This window comes from Macrobrachium rosenbergii, chromosome 55 (assembly GCF_040412425.1).
Source record: "Macrobrachium rosenbergii isolate ZJJX-2024 chromosome 55, ASM4041242v1, whole genome shotgun sequence".
Classification (NCBI taxonomy): domain Eukaryota; kingdom Metazoa; phylum Arthropoda; class Malacostraca; order Decapoda; family Palaemonidae; genus Macrobrachium; species Macrobrachium rosenbergii.
The window spans coordinates 79,560,163-79,580,162 of NC_089795.1; the positions used below are offsets into that span (position 1 = coordinate 79,560,163).

Sequence of the window (20,000 nt, forward strand, 5' to 3'; positions counted from 1 at the left end):
AATGAAGACACATTCCACCAAACTCACACGATTTGGCAAATTATTCTCTGTTTCTTTTAATACTTCAGAATATAACCACAACTTTCAATGCAACTTCCTAAAATATCTACAAAATTGAGGAATATAATCAGAAACTACAGTATTCTAAAAGGGCATAAAGGTACACCAATAAGGACTCTGAGGAATGCTAATATTTTAAAATTTTTCAAGTAAATAAATCATTCAAACTTGGTTCACAAAATAAATCAAAAGTACCATTAGTGAATCTGATAAGAAAATGTAGAGTACTGATACGATAGTGCTTGTTGTTGAAAAGCAACTAGAGAGAGAGAGAGAGAGAGAGAGAGAGAGTAGAGAGACTACACCACCATACCAACCTAGACAGAGAGAAGGCTTAGTTAATGACCTACATACGGCTACCTATGCAGGTTTGTACGAGTAGCCAAAAGCGCCAAGGAATGACAGCATGGAGAATGAATTGATATTCAACACGCAGAGGCTTGTAAGTCCGAGACGAAATGGCTGGCACGGCGGCAACTGTCCATAGCTACGTTTCGAGAATGCATTTTTGCATAAACACGCGGTGGAGAATGTGTCGGGAGGTCCCAAGTCGATAGAGATGTCACGTAGGGGTCAAGAAGCTACACATTTTGCGAGTAAAACGAGCCTAATGGCAATTACAAGTCATTCATTTCGGTTTATCAGTCTATCAACATCCGCATTTCGAAGGTAATTTATTCCCGGCCAATTACGACAGATATTTTCTTTGTGAAAAAGAATCCACATGTTTTAGCTCTACGAAAGTATGCAAACTACTGTATATATCTTCAGAAGTCATAATGGCGAATGAGTTCTTACTGCCCAGATAAAATAATGTTTGGTTAAATTACGTGTCCATTCAATATTGTGAATAATTAATACGATCCTGAAAATTTAGAATCATTTCAGGATATGCCTCATACAGGCTTCGCTTGGATTGCATTTTTTCCTTTTCTTATTTGAAGTACAAAGTTAAGTATACTTTAGTTTAACCAGACCACTGAGCTGATTGACAGCTCTCCTAGGGCTGGCCAGAAAGATTAGACTTATTTTACGTGGCTAAGAACCAATTGTTTACCTAGCAACGGGACCTACAGCTTATTGTGGAATCCGAACCACATTATAGCGAGAAATGAATCTGCATCACCAGAAATAAAATCCTCTAATTCTTCATTGGCCGGCCGGAGATGCGAACGCGGGCCCTGCAGAGTGCTACAGCATTCATGCACGCCGTGTACCATATATTATTTAGTTTCTGGGAATTCTCGTAAGAATCACTTCTCTCAATAATTCTTTCTTTATAAGAAAGGCATAAAGAATATATCTCTTGTGAACCCAGTTTTTATTTTAAATGCGCAATTCAAATTCCAGCTGAGATATATGAACAAGAATTCTTACCTGTACCATTTCAAAACAAATTGGATATATTAAGTAGCAAATGAAACTTTTTCATTGACGTTACTGAACGACATACGACACAAACTTGTTACAGCACTTACAATCGTCAAAAAGAAGTACGTGTATTATTTAAGGTGTATATATATATATATGAAGATAAAAAGACTCATAAAACACTATTTGAACGTTGCGACCATATATTTCGAGCACTTCCTTCTGACCCTGTTCACTAGTGATATATATAGAGAGAGATATATATATATATATATATATATATATATATATATATATATATATATATATATATATATATATATATATATATATATATATATATATATGTGTGTGTGTGTGTGTGTGTGTGTGTGTGTATAATAAGTTTTAAACGTTTTTATAGAAAAATTCACCAATTACAATAATCGGATCGGTTCCATTACCGTTAACGAGAATATTTAAATTAGTCTATGGATATTTTAAAAACTCAAGCAACTACATATAAAAATGTAAAAAATTGGATATATTAAGTAGCAAATGAAACTTTTTAATTTTTTACCATTAAAACAAAGTTATTAGTCTCATTATCGTAAAAACCAACAGGCAGAAAAACAGTAAAGATTCATTGCGGCTGTACTATATTTAAGTTACAATACAGCTTATAACTTTTAATAACGAAAATTACGATCATACAATCTTTACAAAATTTTAAAGTAGCTAAATTCCCAGCTTATTTACATTACTAAAATTACTTGATGTTTTCACAAACCACCGACAAATCTCGAAAAAGAAAGCTGAATACGCAATTTTCTCATTTAAGTAAGATACTAGACAACTTACTTGATTAACTTACAACTGCAAAAAATAAAATGACACTTTTCCATTACATTAATGAAGCGATTTCATTTGACAAAGCAGGCGAAGTTTTGGTTCCATGGGTATAATCCTTAGTATATGAAAGGTGATATGAAGCTTACAAAAATCTCTATTTCCAACGTCAACTCTAAGATTCCATAATATATATTACTAAGAAACTTGGCCATTTCAAAGGCAACACAACAAGTGTCTTTTTTTTTTTCAGAAAACCTTTAACACGAAACCGCGAGGTCAACCCTCACATTACGAGTGAAAGAGGCGAGTTAATCCCCCTCAAACGACCTCGGGTATAATAAGACAAAATATACATAGGGAACAGCCACACAACAATGATAAAAGAGACTGGAAATGAGTTTTTTCGTCTTGAGCTTTCCAGCCTTTTAGAGTCACGTGATAATAATCTGCATGACCTTTGATGATGATAGTTGGATTCCTTTTTAGTTTTCTGTAAAAGAAAACTACTGAGATGGCTTTGTCTGTCCGTCCGCACTTTTTTCTGTCCGCACTTTTTCTGTCTACCGTCAGATCTTAAAAACTGCTGAGGCTAGAGGGCTGCAAATTGGTACACTGATCTTCCACCCTCCAGTCATCAAACATACCAAATTGCAGCCCTCTACCCTCAGTAGTTTTTATTTGATTTAAGGTTGAAAGTTAACCATGATCGTGCGTCTGGCAACGATATAGGACAGACCACCACCGGGCGGTGGTTAAAGTTTCATGGGCCGCGGCTCATACAGCATTATACCGAGACTACCGGAAGATAGATCTATTTTCGGTGGTCTTGATTATACAATGTACAGAAAACTCGATTGCACCGAAGAAACTTCGGCGCATTTTTTACTTATTTTGTTGTATGCATCCGAGAAAGCTTTGCGGAGAGAGAGAGAGAGAGAGAGAGAGAGAGAGAGAGAGAGAGAGAGAGAGAGAGAGAGAGAGCCCATGACAGATGATGGAAGAAATGCAAGAGGGTCGAAGGGCTGCGGAAGGTATGCAGACACGGAGAATTGCAGTAAGTGTTTCCAGACGGCACCGCCTCTTTTGCATATTCTCTCTCAGAACGTATGAATACTTGATTGTGTGCTATATCTATGCAAATGCCGCACTTGCCTAGCAGGTCCTTTGAAAGTGAACAAAGGGAAAAAATAAGGCACGTCAGGCATTCCCTCTTACTCTTTTTTCTCATAAAAATGCCCAGGTTCTTTACAGCAGCGGTGAAATAGAAATATTTTACTTTCTAATTTAGATGAATTTAGTAAATATAAACCGAATGAATTTTCAACATACGGGAAAGCCCTCAACTTCACTCGTAGTCAATCCTTTCTGACCCAGAGTCGTTTTTCCCGCCAGCTCACACCGCGCAGATTCCTCTAATCCTATTGGCTACGCCATGATGAAGCCGTCAAGGCACACAAGCTCACTCGGAACGATTTGCTCTGACCTCGGCTTCGATAACATCTTCCAGAGATGGCCAACTACATATGTCCCTTACGGCCAATGGAAGAAGACAAAGAACGCTCTCTAAAGGTATGATTAACATACCGATATTGTAAGTCAATATCATATTTGTGAAATAATAACAAGCTTTTAACAGGCGCTAACGTTCGGACGTATTCATGATGGCGCCGGGCACGTGAGAAGGCGGGAAAGACACGGATCTTCGGGGTTGCCTACACTGACACAACATTAATCTTTATCCCAACTGGTCATCTCCCTACCCCTCCCGCCAAGCTATGAAGACATTGTGTACGGGCGTCCTCCCCCACGCCCACACCCCTTACCTTCCATCACCACCACCAATATTGTTATTATAAAGATCAGGACAAAACGGCAGGGGGTGACATCGCCGTGGTTCCTTTAACCCTAGCATCGCCGTATACAGAACCCTGGTGTGCTTAAGGGCGCACACGGCTATAAGAGTAACGTTTCTCAAAATACATGAATTGAAAATAAATCTTTATCAACATTAGGCTGGGGCTTGTAATGGCATCATTCAAAAGGTGGAGTCCAGTTACCAATTTGTTCGTCTGTCTGTTATACTCTTCGATGTATATTTATATTTATGTAATATACATCGATACCAAACATTTACACTTTTGTAAATATACATCGATACCAAACATTTTCACTTTTGTAAATATGCATCGATACCAAACATTTACAATTTTGTAAATATACATCGATATCAAACATTTATACTTTTGTCAATATACACCGATACCAAACATTTACACTTTTGTAAATATACATCGGCAACAAACATTTTCACTTTCGTAAATATACACTGATACCAAACATTTTCACTTTCGTAAATATACACTGATACCAAACATTTACACTTTTGTAAATATACATCAATACCAAACATTTTCACTTTTGTAAACATACATTGATACCAAACATTTTCACTTATGCAAACATACATCGATACCAAAAATTTTCACTTTTGTAAATATACATCGATACCAAACATTTACACTTTTGTAAATATACAGCAATACCAAACATATACACTTTTGTAAATATACATTGATACCAAACATTTACACTTGTTAATATACTTCGATACCAAACATTTACACTTTTGTAAATATACATCGATACTAAACATTTACACTTTTGTAAATGTACATCGATACCAAACATTTACAATTCTGCTAATATACACGATACCAAACATTATCACTTTTGTAAATATGCATCGATACCAAACATTTTCACTTTTGTAAATATACATCGCTACCAAACATCTGCACTTTTGTAAATACACACTGATACCAAACATTTACACTTTTGTAAATATACATCGATACCAAACATTTACACTTTTATAAACATACAACGACACCAAACATTTACACTTTTGTAAACATACATCGATACCAAACTTTTTTTTTTCACATCGTTAACACCGTACCTTCGTAAGTAGTCTCTCCTTCCTCCAACAGAGATCGTCATTCACAACACGAGTATAACATCTCGGTCAAATACAAAACTCTTCTCTCAAACATCGATTCTTAACAGAGCAAAACAAGAGACAAAATAAGAGCTACACAATTTTTAACCTCGATCCTGGTGCTAGTAGACACTTAGTTAATTGAAAACAATTACAAACAATGGAGTTACTTCATCTTTTTGACGTTTCTGTAATAAATCTAAAATGTTACCTTAAAAGCTGGATTGTTCTTTACGATGTCTTTACAAGTGCGATTGGAAGAGGCATAGAAACCCAAGGGAAAAATCCAACAGCCCAATCACAGGTACGGAAAACCTACATTTGTCAAGTCATCAAAAAAAATCACGAGTAAATTATAAGGGGTCCGTTCAGAGCAAATTTTGAAGGGCCAATCACGGATAAGTAACCAAACCGTACTCCATTTAGTATATTTTTCTGCACGGAAGGAAATATATTCAATCACATGTCGTGAACTAAAGGGTATGATAATGATGATGACGTGTGAATTATTAGGTCCAAAACCCAAATACTGCGTGTGAACTTTCAAGTCCAAAGCCCCAATGCTGGGGCCCTGAGCGTCATTCATGTTATTAATATAAATGGGTTATGAAGATATGAAAATATATTTAAATTAATATTCGAGCATGATCAGGTTTTCATTCATGAAGCATTCGTAATTCACTCACACCTAAATAACCTTCCATTCACATGCATTACTATAAAGTAAAAAAAATATGTTAACTAAAATGGGTCAAATCTTGATGAACATGAAACTCAATTTAATTTTAGTGGCTTTCAAAAACCCTGACAAGGCCATCGATGTTTGCTTCATCCTCAGAATTTGGACGACTGAATTTCCGGTGCTCAATCTTATACATTGAACAAGGACTTCTTCCTACAAAATATACGGAAAATCCACTCCTGTGCCTTGCGTATTAACACAGTGGTTCTAAACCTTTTTATTACCACGCCCCCTCTAAGAGTTGGTCCTTCCCTCCACGCCCCCCTTGCATCTATGAGTAAAATCCCCTCCCAGATTTAAAGGAAAATGAAAAATAAAGAGAAAGAGAAGGGGTGTTTTTATTCTTAAGCCCAACGAGTATAATAAGAGTAATAGACTATAGGAAACTATCGTTTAAGGCGATACTTTTGCATTTTTTCATAAACTTCTGAATATTGGTTCCTCACTCTTGTTAAGAGAATAATGAATATAATTAGAGAGTTTTTAATTTTTTCCTAGGGCTTGCGCCCCCCCCAACCTGGAATTGCTGACGCCCCCCTAAGGGTGCGCGCCTCCAGGTTGAGAACCACTGTATTAACATATGCATTGAACTGAATGGTAACTTAGCTTAAAATATTTCATCATCATCATGCGCAGTAACAGAACCAACTCCGTCTTGAGAACGGGAACAGTACGAAAAGATCTTAACCTGTCCCTAAGACGTGCAACATACTCCAAAAATAGCACTTATTCTCTCTTATTAAGGCTGATGTTCTTTGAACAATGAAAAATTTCAAGTACCACACGTCAGGTGATAGCGAAATATTTTGGCAGTATCGTCTGAAAAATAGTCATAATGACAGTAACAAAGTAACATCCACAACTCATATTACTGAATTCGATCATAATCACAATACCCACAACATAAGAAAAGAAGAATGATTAAAGTATATACATATTAATTATATATATATACATATATATATGTATACACACACACATATATATATATATATATATATATATATATATATATATATATATATATATATATATATATATATATATATAATATAAAGTCCCTCGAACCAGAAGAGACTCTCAGTGCCTTTCTTGACCCATTTACAGCTTGTGGACTGATGGGCAGTTCAATATATATATATATATATATATATATATATATATATATATATATATATATATATATATATATATATATATAATATATATAAAACAGCAGTATGAAAGCTTTTGATTTGCAAACTGAGCGAAAACAACCCTAAAACAGGTGCAGCAAGGTAGAAAGCAGGATGCGTGCAAAAGATTGGGAAGAGACTTAAAATCTCTATGGAAACCGAGCTGGGAATGTATGAGGGGACGGTTGAGCCAACACTCGTTTACAGAAGTCAAATGTGGATGTTGAAATCAAATGAAAGAAAACTGGATTAAGATGTTGAAATGGACGTTTACAGAATGCCTACATATGACATAACATGGTAGAAAGGATGAGAAATATGGAGACACGTTGCAGTGGTAACTACTGTTGGTGAAAAGGTAGATCAAACAATTTTGAGATGGTTTGGTCATGTGAAAGGACTGAGTGAAACAGGTTGGTGATGAGTGTATGATTCAAAAGGAAGACCTACACGTAAATGGACAGAGGGAGTAAAAGAGTACTGGAAAGGAAGGGTTATATTATCTAGGAAGCCTGAGCAGCTTGCAATAAAGGGTGAAAGGATCAGTGTGTAGTGGGGTTTAATTACACAATACTGCTGCACAGGGAGAATTACCCTCCAATCATTTAGCAGTGATCATCGTGTTTGTTTTTTTTTTTTTCTCAGAAGCCACCACTTTTTGGGGGAAATGGCTTACTGGTGAGAAATTTCTTTGTTTATATATATATTATCACCTATACATATACCTACATATGTATATAATATACACATATATATATACATATGTATATATATAAATATGTGCTCAATTCACTTTTTGGGGGATATAACTTACGACAAAGGAAACCATAAATAATAATTGCAAGGATTTGAACCTTTAACTTTTGGGTTTGAGAAATGACACTGAATTTTAAAGTCATATATATATATATATATATATATATATATATATATATATATATATATATATATATATATATATATATATATATCTATATAAAATACAATTTATATTATAAGCAAATTATTTATAAGCAAACTTAGCCGCGTTAACGATCCAACTCTCATTCTGCCTGTGAAGCGCCAACCGAATATCACAGCATGGCAAACTAGGACGAATCAGAAGTGGGGGGAAACGGAGAGCCAAAATAAAATTCCTCGTCCATGTCTCCCATCACGCCTGCCTTTGTGAATACCATTAGTAACACTTTCACCCGGCCACTAATCGCTCATGTAAAATCGTCTGCTCTAATGGCGGCGTTTCCTTTGAATGCGAAAATTCCGCGACAGAAGTCCTGAAAAATTATGACGGGACCTCTACGAGGGTCGCTCTTCTCCCATTGACGATGTGTGGTTGTTCCCCTCCGTATGGAAAAACTAATAACAATATTTTGGCCAAGTGGGTCCAAATAGAAATGTCATGGAGACCTACGTTGATGGGACCGCCAAATGACCCCCGAATCCGATTTCCGAGAGAAAAAGTGATTCGTTTTCGAAAGCGGCCTCTGCTGACTGAATGGGACAGTGGCTTTTCACTCTTCCTCTCTTGGACCTGATACGAGAATAAGGCGTACTTTAATACTCAAGAAAAACAACTAAAAAATGCGCCGAAGTTTTTTAGGCACAGTCGAGTTTTCTGTACAGCGTTAATGCTGTATGAAACTCACCGGTTGCCAGACATTACGATTACGGCTAACTTTAACCTTAAATAAAATAAAAACTACTAATGCTAGAGGGTTGCAATTTGGTATGTTTGATGATTGGAGGGTGGATGATCCACTTACCAATCTGCAGCCCTTTAGCCTCAGTAGTTTTTAAGATCTGAGGACGGACAGAAAAAGTGTGGACAGAAAAAGTGCGAACGGACAGACAAACCCGGCACAATAATTTTCTTTTACAGAAAACTAAAACTTGTACTTAATCCTTGGGTAAACATAAATTTATTCTGTGTGCATCCTTTAGGTACTAGATAACCATAAATAATTCAAGAACTACATAACTTCTTTTGACTTCGGTTAATTTTGAATTTTATAAGTTTGCTTGTTGATTTCGACACTTGTTTACCATTTTTTCTTAATAAGATAAGCCTTCCTGACTTAAATCCACGAACTGCGCCCATATAATCTAATGAAATAAACTTACAAAGGAATACTTCTACTGTGACTACTGCTAATACTAATAAAAAAAATAATGATAAGTTTTGCTTATTAACTAGGCTCCCAAACTGACCTGATTAGTCTCGTTTGACCTCTGTGGTGACGACAATACCGTTGTGAGAATGACTTATCACCACTCGGGGGTCAATTACCATCCAGTGGGTCACAGTGGATTGAAGCCTTTTGTAATCGAACTGGGAATACTACTCGGGGAGATTAAAGAGAGGGGCCGCTCGCTGGCGTCTTCACGCTTAATGAGATCTTCGGAAAATCAATCTGAAAAAGGAGAGGAGATATATAGATTGACGCTGAGCAAACAGCCTTTGTAGTTTACCTCCATCAGGGAGCTTAATGGGTGTCATCTGTTTGAAAAAATAGAATAACAAGTTTTTTATTCCACATATTACATAGATATTTCCCGTTTGGAGACACAATAAGAAAAAATTAAGACTAAATCACAATGTGTATTAGAAGTCATCTTAAAAAAAAAAAAATAACAGTTCCATCAAAAGTATCCCTGGAAATCAACTTTCCCCAAGAAATGGATTAAAAAATATATGGCTACATTACTATGGAAATTATGTTGCAAGACCCGGAAACTAAATTCTGGCACTATAACGAGACACCATGTAATCACCTTTATCAAGAAAAACTGAAAAACTAAGGCTTCTTCGCAAGGTGGTACAGAGTACGTCTATTCAGGATACATTAAAAAAAAAAATAAGCTGTGGTGTGTGATGTTAAATCATTGCTAGATCGTCATCCAAGCTTGTAAATTTTTTCTTAAGGAATGAACAAAACAGACACCTAAAAGCAATCATTCCTTGACCTTTAAAATGGACTTCGGTGAGGTTCACCTGAATCTCGAGTTAGCTATCATGGCAACTGCAAATGCAATACTAAAGACAATAATAGAAATTTTCAAGGAAAATCGACCAGTAAGCGGACAGATAAAATACTGTCAAGAGTTTGCAGCGGGTGTCAGCAGACCAACAATATTGTATGGTCTGCTCACAACCGCTGCAAACTCTTGACAATATTTTACCTATCCGCTTACTGGTCGATTTTCCTTGAAAATATCTAATAATGTCTTTATTACATATTCAAACGCCAAAAATGCGATAAACCAAAACTGGAAAAAATGCCCCATTTGTTCACAAATGGCCTATAATGAGAACAGGTCTTAAGGAAACACAGTCTTGAAGACGCGTAAAAAGCAAACCAAACTTTTGGACTACCACTTTTATTCAAAATTAAAGTAGGAATTTGCAAGTAATTTCCAAGAACTGGCTCCTCCAGTTTTAGAAATATGCCTTCACTCCAACATACCCTGCAAATGTCGTGTTACTATGTGAATGAATTTTACATTCTGGTTACTGTTCCTGTATGGGGTTCGAAGAAGTTGGGATGTACAAGCTCTTATTTGGTAGGGAGCGGTTTCTTCATTTTCTCTTGTAACCACAACTCTCGAGGTACAAATTGTATTCAGAAAAATATATAAACATACGGAGTGCTGTTGTATACAGGCATCCATTAAAAGGGTATTAAAAAAAAAACTGGCGTCCTACATCTAAATAAGTGGAAACGAAAATACCAATTTCACATATGATCGAGATATGAAAAAAAAAGAACATCCTCATGATAATATGTTTAACATTCACTACAATTATGTAAGATGGGAGATGAGCATTCCTCACATGTTCGTACAGAAGTGAACTATTGATCTGTTTTGCATATCATAATGAACATGGATGTCTCCGACAATGGTTGCTGGAAAGAACAGGTACCTTAACATTCCTGGCGTAGTTGTATGTTTTCTAAACACTTTTAGGGAACTGTTTGGTTCTTGTTCAAGAACTCAATATGGCCCTCTAAATAAGAGAAGTACTACTCCTGCTGGTTACATTTCTCTCAGAGAAATTTTATGAATACATCAAATAACAATCACAATTCCTTCCCTCTTAAAAGATTCACAGAGAGAGAGAGAGAGAGAGAGAGAGAGAGAGAGAGAGAGAGAGAGAGAGCATCAGGAATAAATTCCGTGTTTACGCCATGCCACGTCGCATGTGGCGGTCTGCAGTGACGACAAAAGATTCGGCAAGATTGAATTTGCACCGAGGCAGCAAAACGAAAAAATAAAAAGGGGTGGAAAAAGGCAAAGCAGAAAAAAAAAAAATAAATATATTCACAGTTCGATGGCTGGCACGATACATATACGTGTGTCAGCTGCGATCACCTGTCCAGATAGACCCTCTTTGGTGTGGAGGTGCTGCTGCAGAGGGAATACTTAAAATGTCCGGAGCCGAGGGTGACATTCCTATCGGGACGATTTGTCTGTTCGACTGTCCCTTTACAAATCACCAGCTGCCCGTTGCTGCAAGGGCTCGTGATCTGCAATTTCCCGCAATGCATAAAATTTACTTCATTTTAGGTTGGTTAGAACTGTTTTTGTGCAGTGGGCTAATGTAAACATTCAGTATGCAATTAATGCAAGGAATACACTGTATATTCCTTTTTTTTTTTTTTACTGAGATGGCTATTTGTCTGTCCAGCCGCACTTTTTCTGTCCGCCCTAAGACCTTAAAAACTACTGAGGCTGGAGAGATGCAAACTGGTATGTTGACCATCCACCCTCCAATCATCAAACATACCAAATTGCAGCCCTCTAGCCTCAGTAGTTTTTATTTTATTTAAGGTTAAAGTTAGCCATGAATGTGCGTCTGGCACAATGGTTGCCAACAACACAGGCCACCACCGGGCCGTGGCTGAAAGTTTCATGGGCCGCGGATGAGAGTTTCATGGGCTGTGGCTGAGAGTTTCATACAGCATTACATGTATCTTCGGCGCATTTTTTACTTGTTTTGGATAGCCGATAATTCTTTCAATAACACAGAAAAACGGTCCTACAGACAGGAATGAAGACTAAAGAGTAAACGAGAAAGATGGAGAAGGAAAAAAAAGAAGGAATCTGAACCAAAAGGAATAGATAAACCCATTTCTTCATATGCGGAAGAACAGAAGCGTCTGGGAAAACGGAAGAGGGCAAAGAATTCCCAACCCAGTTGTAGTCTGCGTATCATCTTTCAAGCAGAGTTTGAGATTATGCGAAATGCTCAGGGAAGACAGGCTGAAGTTCAATTTCTCAGAAATTTGATGAGGCAGAACAAAAGTATGCTTGGGATTATCAGAAATCTTTGAGCATAATAATGTAGTTAGTTCACCTTTACTTTTATACTATTTATAATATTAATCATAATTATTATAATGTTAATAGTAATAATTATTGTTGTTCTACTTATGATGTATGATACAACCATCATACATCATAAGTGTAACAACAACAATTATTACTATTAACATTATTATTACTATTATTGCCCTAAAAATATTAGTGAATTATATTCCACAGCCATGGTTACCAAAAAAGAAAAGGCTGAACCTATGGACCAATTTTCTTGAATAACGCCGCTATTCCCTGCATCACTGACCATGTAGGAAACAAGAAAGGTACAAATGACTTCCTTTCAGCATGGAAAGACCATCTCATTCAGCGAAAGACAACTCCTTTTTAACTTTGAAAAAAAGAAGGCGATGGGGAAGGAGTTGCCAACAAGCCCCCTTGGCAAACGCAACGTCTCATCACCAGGACACACAGGCCAATCAAGCCGGACTTTGTATTCCCAACGAACTCTTCATTAGCGACAAGACCAAAGGAAAGAATCGCTGAGGTCACCATACAAGAGATGGAAAGGAGAATGAGAGAAAGTCGGGAGGAGGAGGAGGTGGGGTTGGGGGAGAGGAGGAGAAGAAGAAACCATAGAAGATGAATCTTTTTATTTTTTCCTTCTGTGAAGGAATTGTGTCAACCGCCGTCACCGCCATCTTTGGGTCTCGGCCGTTATAGTTGGCCTCTTGCTCAATATTTCCTTCCTTCCTTGACAGACGCCTTTATCCTGCGTCTCTCCACATCCTTTTTAACACCCGGGTTCCCATTTTCTATCAAACAAGAGCGCGACTCCGTTTTCTTTCTGTTTCTGATTATTGCTATTGTCGGCTGCCGGTTGTAAAGTGAATATGGCCGCCCGTTTACAAACTGAACATGAGGTTTTACAGGCACTTTGTCCGGATTACGGCCCGGCCGCTGACCAGGTGGACACGTCAAAGGGTTCCAGGAGAAAAGGCTCGTGATGATATGGTGACTTGAGTTACCCACTTGATTTCAAACAGCTGACTGACTTCATACGTGCACTTTGTTGAAGTCACTCTACAAAGCCAAAGCATCCTTGCCTCGAGAAAGTCGAGGAAAGAAACGCACATAATTAGACACTGATATTGTTGATGCCTTCGAACCATAAAAACTGGTGTTGTTAACAACCTCCGACCACAGCAGCGGCTGGGCTGAAAACATCTTCATTACCCAGTTAACGCACGGTTACCTAGGGGATCTGTTTACTTTTAATTTCAAAGAACAACAATTATGATAATAAAGATGGCAGAGGAAGCTGTGGTCCACTGGTATTCTGAAACTTGAAAAGTTACCCAGTGGATGACAATAATATGAAGTTACAAGTGAAAGCACATCACTTAGGGAACTGAATTTTATCCTCGGGCAAAATATGGTCTGAGTTTTTTTTTTTTTGCTTGATTTTCCTGGCATAACTGACCAAGTCTTAAAGTAAACTAATTGTTGGTGTGTATGTTCAGGCAGAAAAGTAAATCTGATAAAAAGTCTTTAGCATTTTAATCAAGACAACATACGACACACTCACAGATAAGAAAGAAATAAGTTTGGAACTTAAGTACATGACACAACTGAATCTCATTTTACGGAATGTTCAAACGGTAGGCCTACTATTCAAAAATAAATTACGAAAAATACACGACTACAAAATTCATCTCTCTAAAATGACTAAATACGGTTTGTTTTTTACAATTAAAAGAACAAAAAGAGCAATTCACAAAAGACATTTGTCTTATATTTAACAATAAAGTTTAAGCTTACTCTTACAGAGAATGAAAAATGGTAGCATCAATTTGATTCAACAAAGTCGTGAATATATCATCACACTTTCCTAAGACCAGTAAAGTCTTCGATCTCGGGGACATAAGCTGATTTACTTGATCTTTTGCTATGTATATATAAAAAAAAACTGCATCTCTAGCACGTAAAATAGTGATTTGCCTCCATAAAACATTTACAGAAACAAATAATTTTTTCCGGAATGATTTTTTTAACGTTAGTTTAACCAGACCACTGAGTTAATATTAACTCTCCTAGGCTAGCTATTTAAAAAATAATTTAATTAAACCTGACATATGTTAATCTAGAGAACTAATTAAGTTAGAAGTAAGATATATTATAAATTATTCTATGAATCATATTTTATCGTATAAATGATTAGATTTGAATTTTAAAATATTAAAAGTGAAAATTTGTCATTTTCTGACTGTATCTTTAAAATATCATTCTATAGACATACCATGCTTTACTGTTATTTTAATTTTTTCACATAGGAGGGCATGGGGGTTACTCATCAGGTAACCATGTGTCAGTTTAGTGTGACCAATTCTTATGTCAACATTAAAATGAAGCATGGTATGAAAGAGCACTTGTCTTTCGGTACAGGACCCAAGATGCAGCAAGACAAAAAGTAAAATACACATATAACCTTACTTACTATCAACACTAAACTTGCCACTTCTTTAAAACTGGAAGAAATCATTGCTAAGAAAACTGAACTGCGTACATGACCACTTAAACACAGAGGCAGTATATACCTCATACCTCCCTTTAAGGTAGGTGGCTCCAGAAAGGGTTACCCTTCCGGTTCCCGGCAAATATTTTGGGACGAGGCTGCCATCATCATGCCCTTCTCTATTCGGTTGTGATTCTAAACCAAAGGCCCAGGTTCGAACCCGCCTAAGGAAAAGCACCAATCAATTAAAATTCCTTTCGGGTGCAAGTTATTCCCAGGTTCTAGTAAATTTGATAGTAAGTGATACCACACACTGTAATTCACGCTTGTTCATGAGAGAATAAATGTTCTACATAAACACAAGAACATGAATAATTTCGTGTCTTATGTAAAAAATATATGCATATCGATATACTAAATACTTCTATATATAGGAGGACATAAAATACGAAATCTACTGTAAGTTCAACACAAGGACACGTGAAAACACAAAATGGGCGTGACAGACACAGGCACGATTGTGTTTGTGTGCGAGTACTGACGACGTCGAGTCCGCAGAGTGAAGATGTCGAGAGAGTTTGCTTAGTTAATGCGACAAAGAATTTGGTATATTAACCTTGGTCATTTAAGTACAATTTCTAATATTCAACGGTACTTTAATGCCATTGTAAGCTTATTTCAATTATCAAAAGGCAATATGATTCACGCATTGTTTACTACAATTATTCTTATTGAGGCTTTTGATAGCCATGATTTCAAGTCGAAAATACAAGTTTAATGGTAAAACCAATTTGTAGCAGAATCTTAGTTTTTTAAAGATTAGTCGTATTATCAAGATTTTCCTCTTATTACTTAAGATATATCTCATTATCTGATATCTGTTTATCGATATTCTAATTTAAGGATACATCCCAAGAGTTCCGAGGTAAAAGCTACTCAGACATCAAAACTGTAACCACGTTTATTAATTTAAAGTTTCGTTCGTATCATCAATTATGAATTGGGTTAACAATTCAAAGGCCATTTATTTATTCATATGTTTCAAAAGCGAACAGATGAAACCAAGGGCATTACATGTTATGAAACATGCCATGAAAATTCTTCATGCTTACAGACAAGACAGAAAACGCACCTGTACACATTAGCGAAGAAAGCGGAGATGTAGCATACGTCATCCACCAACTTCAAGTTTAAGTCTCCTTTCCTCCCTTGCTGGGAATAGCGTTCATTGTGAAAACTATCTTCCGATTCAATTGAATACTTTTCGGCTATTAGGGTCACGAGTCTAAAGCCACAACCGGTTTATGAAATACAAGGCGCACACAGCTTTTGTCCCTAAGCGAGCATAAATTCGCAAGATTACTCTGTAAATGAAGATCATGAACTAAGCCACGGGGTCCTCGGACAATATGATATGAAACTAAGACGACGGGTTAATGCTATCTTGCTAAACCCAGCGTAGGAAATAATCTGAACTGAGGGCTAAGTGAATAATTTCGCTGACCACTCCCAACAGTTGTCAGGATTTCAATTCGTATGAAACCTGCAACCTTATTTAAACAAATATTTTCCTTCCGTGAAATACTGATTTTAGACTGACAGGTAAACGAACGGCATGATCAAACCATTATATTAATAATACAGTGTCAAGGAAATATTAGAGAGATGATACCCCATGCGAAGAGTAAAAAAAAAATATTAATAAAAAGTATATAATGAATTTCCAAATCTGTAATTTCTTACGTAGTACATACTCTCCTCACACTACGTTTATCTCTCAGGTCTCATTGCCGTTAATTGCCGCTTAAACCAGACTCTTGAGGTTTGTTGGAATGTCTTAAAGCACTGAATTTGGGATGAGGTTGATAGCCCAATGTCCAGTCTTACAAGTAGCATGGTACCCTAAATCCAAAATCAGAAAAAAATTCGGAAATCATAAATCATGTTCCTTTACATATTCATACATTATATATATATATATACATATATATATCTATATATATATATATATATATATATATATATATACTATATATATATATATATATATCGTGATTGTGTGTTGATGACATATACATACAACACACACACACACGCGTGTATGTGTGCGTTTGTGTGTGCATATGTGATTGTGTGTGTGTATCAAATTAGGAGGCATTCCTACGCCTTAATCATTTTGAATTAAACATATTCAGAAGATGCCTTTATTTAGATCAGCTCATAACTGGATGATCTTATCAGCTGTTTCGTTCACATTCTTTAAGAATGTAGGGAGAGAGGAGAGAGAGAGAGAGAGAGAGAGAGAGAGAGGGTTTAATAAATTTCCCATTCTCTTATTACTATTATAGGGCGCAAGATCACGGGTACGTCACATTGCCAAGTGAACAGAGAGAGAGAGAGAGAGAGAGAGAGAGATAAGCCCCATAATAGAGTATTCACCCTAAACACCTTTATTCCTCCTGGGTGCCCCCTCCCTCGGCGAAGTCTTAAGCCTCTTACAGGGAGTCTCCACAATAGATTCATTCAGTCAAGGCGTATTTTCTAAGCTTTGGAGGGATTTTAAGTTATTATAATCTCCCCGGTCCCCCTTTTTCCCTCCTCGATTCCAGCGGGAATTAATTATATTTTTGACTTTTACAGCCCATTGGCTGGTATTTTCTGTTTTGCGAGATGTCCCGAGGATTAAACTCCTTTGAGCATAATAACGGCAAATGGGAGAGGAAGAGGAAGGCTCCATGGGAAAAAAAAAAAGGAATAAAAAAAAAGATTAGAAAAAATATGAATAAAAAATGAAAGATAAAAATATGTCGCCCTTGGGGATTATTTACTTACAATGTTGAAGAAACAAAGTGCTTATCAAGTCACTAACTTTACGTGATTAAATGCCAAAGATTTTAATTTTTGTTTTTTATATAACGAAGGTGGGTGGGTAGGTACAAATCTGTTCTATTACACAATCTAAATTGCATGTGAACTATTCCGGGAATACACGAAAAAAATAAAAAATACAATTCGCAAGCAAAATCACTCAAATTGCAATATGACGAGCATTAATGATAAAGGCCATTACAATACTTGATTAAACAATTCGAGGGAAATTAAAAAGGACAACAATTAACTAAATGTCTAGCACTGTAACTTAACTGTATTTTATGAAGTTTGGTCCATAAAAACACTATTTATACGGAAAAAATTATATATTCGTGATCACTGATGAATGTGGAAAGCAGGTACATGACAAGGACATATACATTTGTGGCAATACAACGCTTATTTAAGTGCATTTCGGACAAAATTAAAAAGATCAACGGCTAACTTGTATAAGCGGGAGAACCATTATACCCTTAGAAATAAAGCAATTTAATTCAGTCTATTTAAATGTAACTCGCTTATAACAGAACTGGTAATCTATTGTATTGTCAAAATAAATCGCCACAGAAGACATTAGGAAGGCAAATTTTAAAAATAAATTTTAATCCAAGAAAAAGGCATCACTATCATAAACATTCCCCGGTTAAGGAAAACGACAGGGATATGATGCAATGAACAGATGAGGAATGATTGAGGCTTACAAGATGCCGTGGAGACCGCTTCCTTACAAAAAATGGATCACGTCAAGATCAGCGAACCCAACATCTCATTGTCAAGAACAGCGAACCTAATGATCCCCATGTAAAGAATGGCAAACCCTTCCCGGTCCGGACTCCAATTCCACATGAGGGTTAGTACTAAACACGGTGAAACAGTGATTTATCTACACTGTTTCGCCGAGTTTAGTACTAGCCCCTGGGGGTCAAATGTACTTCGCCCCTGGGTGATCAAATATCTGGTACCGAAGTGTTCATGTCTAGAACAGCGAACCCGATTATGCCCATGTAAAGAATAACGAACCCAATAATCTCCTTGTAGAGAATAGCGAACCCTGCTGTGAATGGGTTCGCTAATCTTGACATGATCCCCAAAAAATGTATGACTGAAGTAGCGAAACAAGACCTGAATTTCAAGGCTAAACGGCATTACTTGATGCATAACTTTAACTCATTCTTCGATTATTATGTACCTGAAATTAAGTATGAACGCCACGTTGCTAAAAGTTCTAACTAGGTTTTAGACCAGAATTGTTTAACAAACTTATTCCCGTCTTCCAGCGTTTCCTGACGGCACCAAAACTTTCAACAACTGGCAATGGTTGCATTATTATTACATAATATTAATTTTTGTTTCTTTGATAATTCATTGTTTCCCAAATCCGCAATGCATGTACTAGCGCTATGAGTGACCTCTCAATCAAACAAACAATTCTGGAATAATAATAATAATAATAATAATAATAATAATAATAATAATAATAATAGACGTTACTTTACCCCAGCCTGTCTTCTCAGTGATACCTTAAACTTCGGTACCAAAAACGCTTGAAGGAATTGCTTTTGCGCTTTTTTTTTCTATCACTTGGTTTGATTTTTTAAATTTACAATTTTCTCCACCTTTCAAAAAATATTTCCAACTGGTATCACAATTATTAATCAGCTCATTTTGTTAGTATCGTTGTCATAATAACCACTGTAATGAGTGGGTAATGAATCCAGATAGAAATTAAAAGGTTGAAGCTTTTGAGGTACAGTGTCAGTATAGTACATGCGTTCCTTTCTCTTTTCTAAGTCCAAATCTCAAATATCTTGAAAGCCTTAATATCATCACCTTTAAGATCATTTCATTATTAAAATTACTATTTGTTTCAAAGCAGTTTTGAAACATATCGCAAGATAAGATAGCCTAGCTGTCATCACCACGCACTTGCACAGACTTAAGTATTAGCCAACACAGGAACCAGCAAAAAACTCACAGGAGATTTTCCCACGAGAAAAAATGTAAAATAAAGGAAGAAGAAGAAAAAAAAAACAGACGACGTTCGCCAGGTAAACTGTCTTACGCATCCAAACAGAACAAGCCGCGGCCGACACAATGCCATCCCTACAGACAACCTAATTA

General features: G+C 36.4%; 1 long non-coding RNA gene across 1 annotated transcript in view; it reads right to left on the minus strand.

Annotated features, from left to right (window-relative positions):
- LOC136835133 (uncharacterized) overlaps window positions 1-20,000 on the minus strand; it is a 338,270-nt gene that overhangs the window by 49,596 nt on the left and 268,674 nt on the right. The window contains exon 4 of the long non-coding RNA XR_010851988.1: window positions 9,386-9,588. This is a non-coding gene — a long non-coding RNA (uncharacterized lncRNA). The remainder of the gene's footprint in view (window positions 1-9,385; window positions 9,589-20,000) is intronic.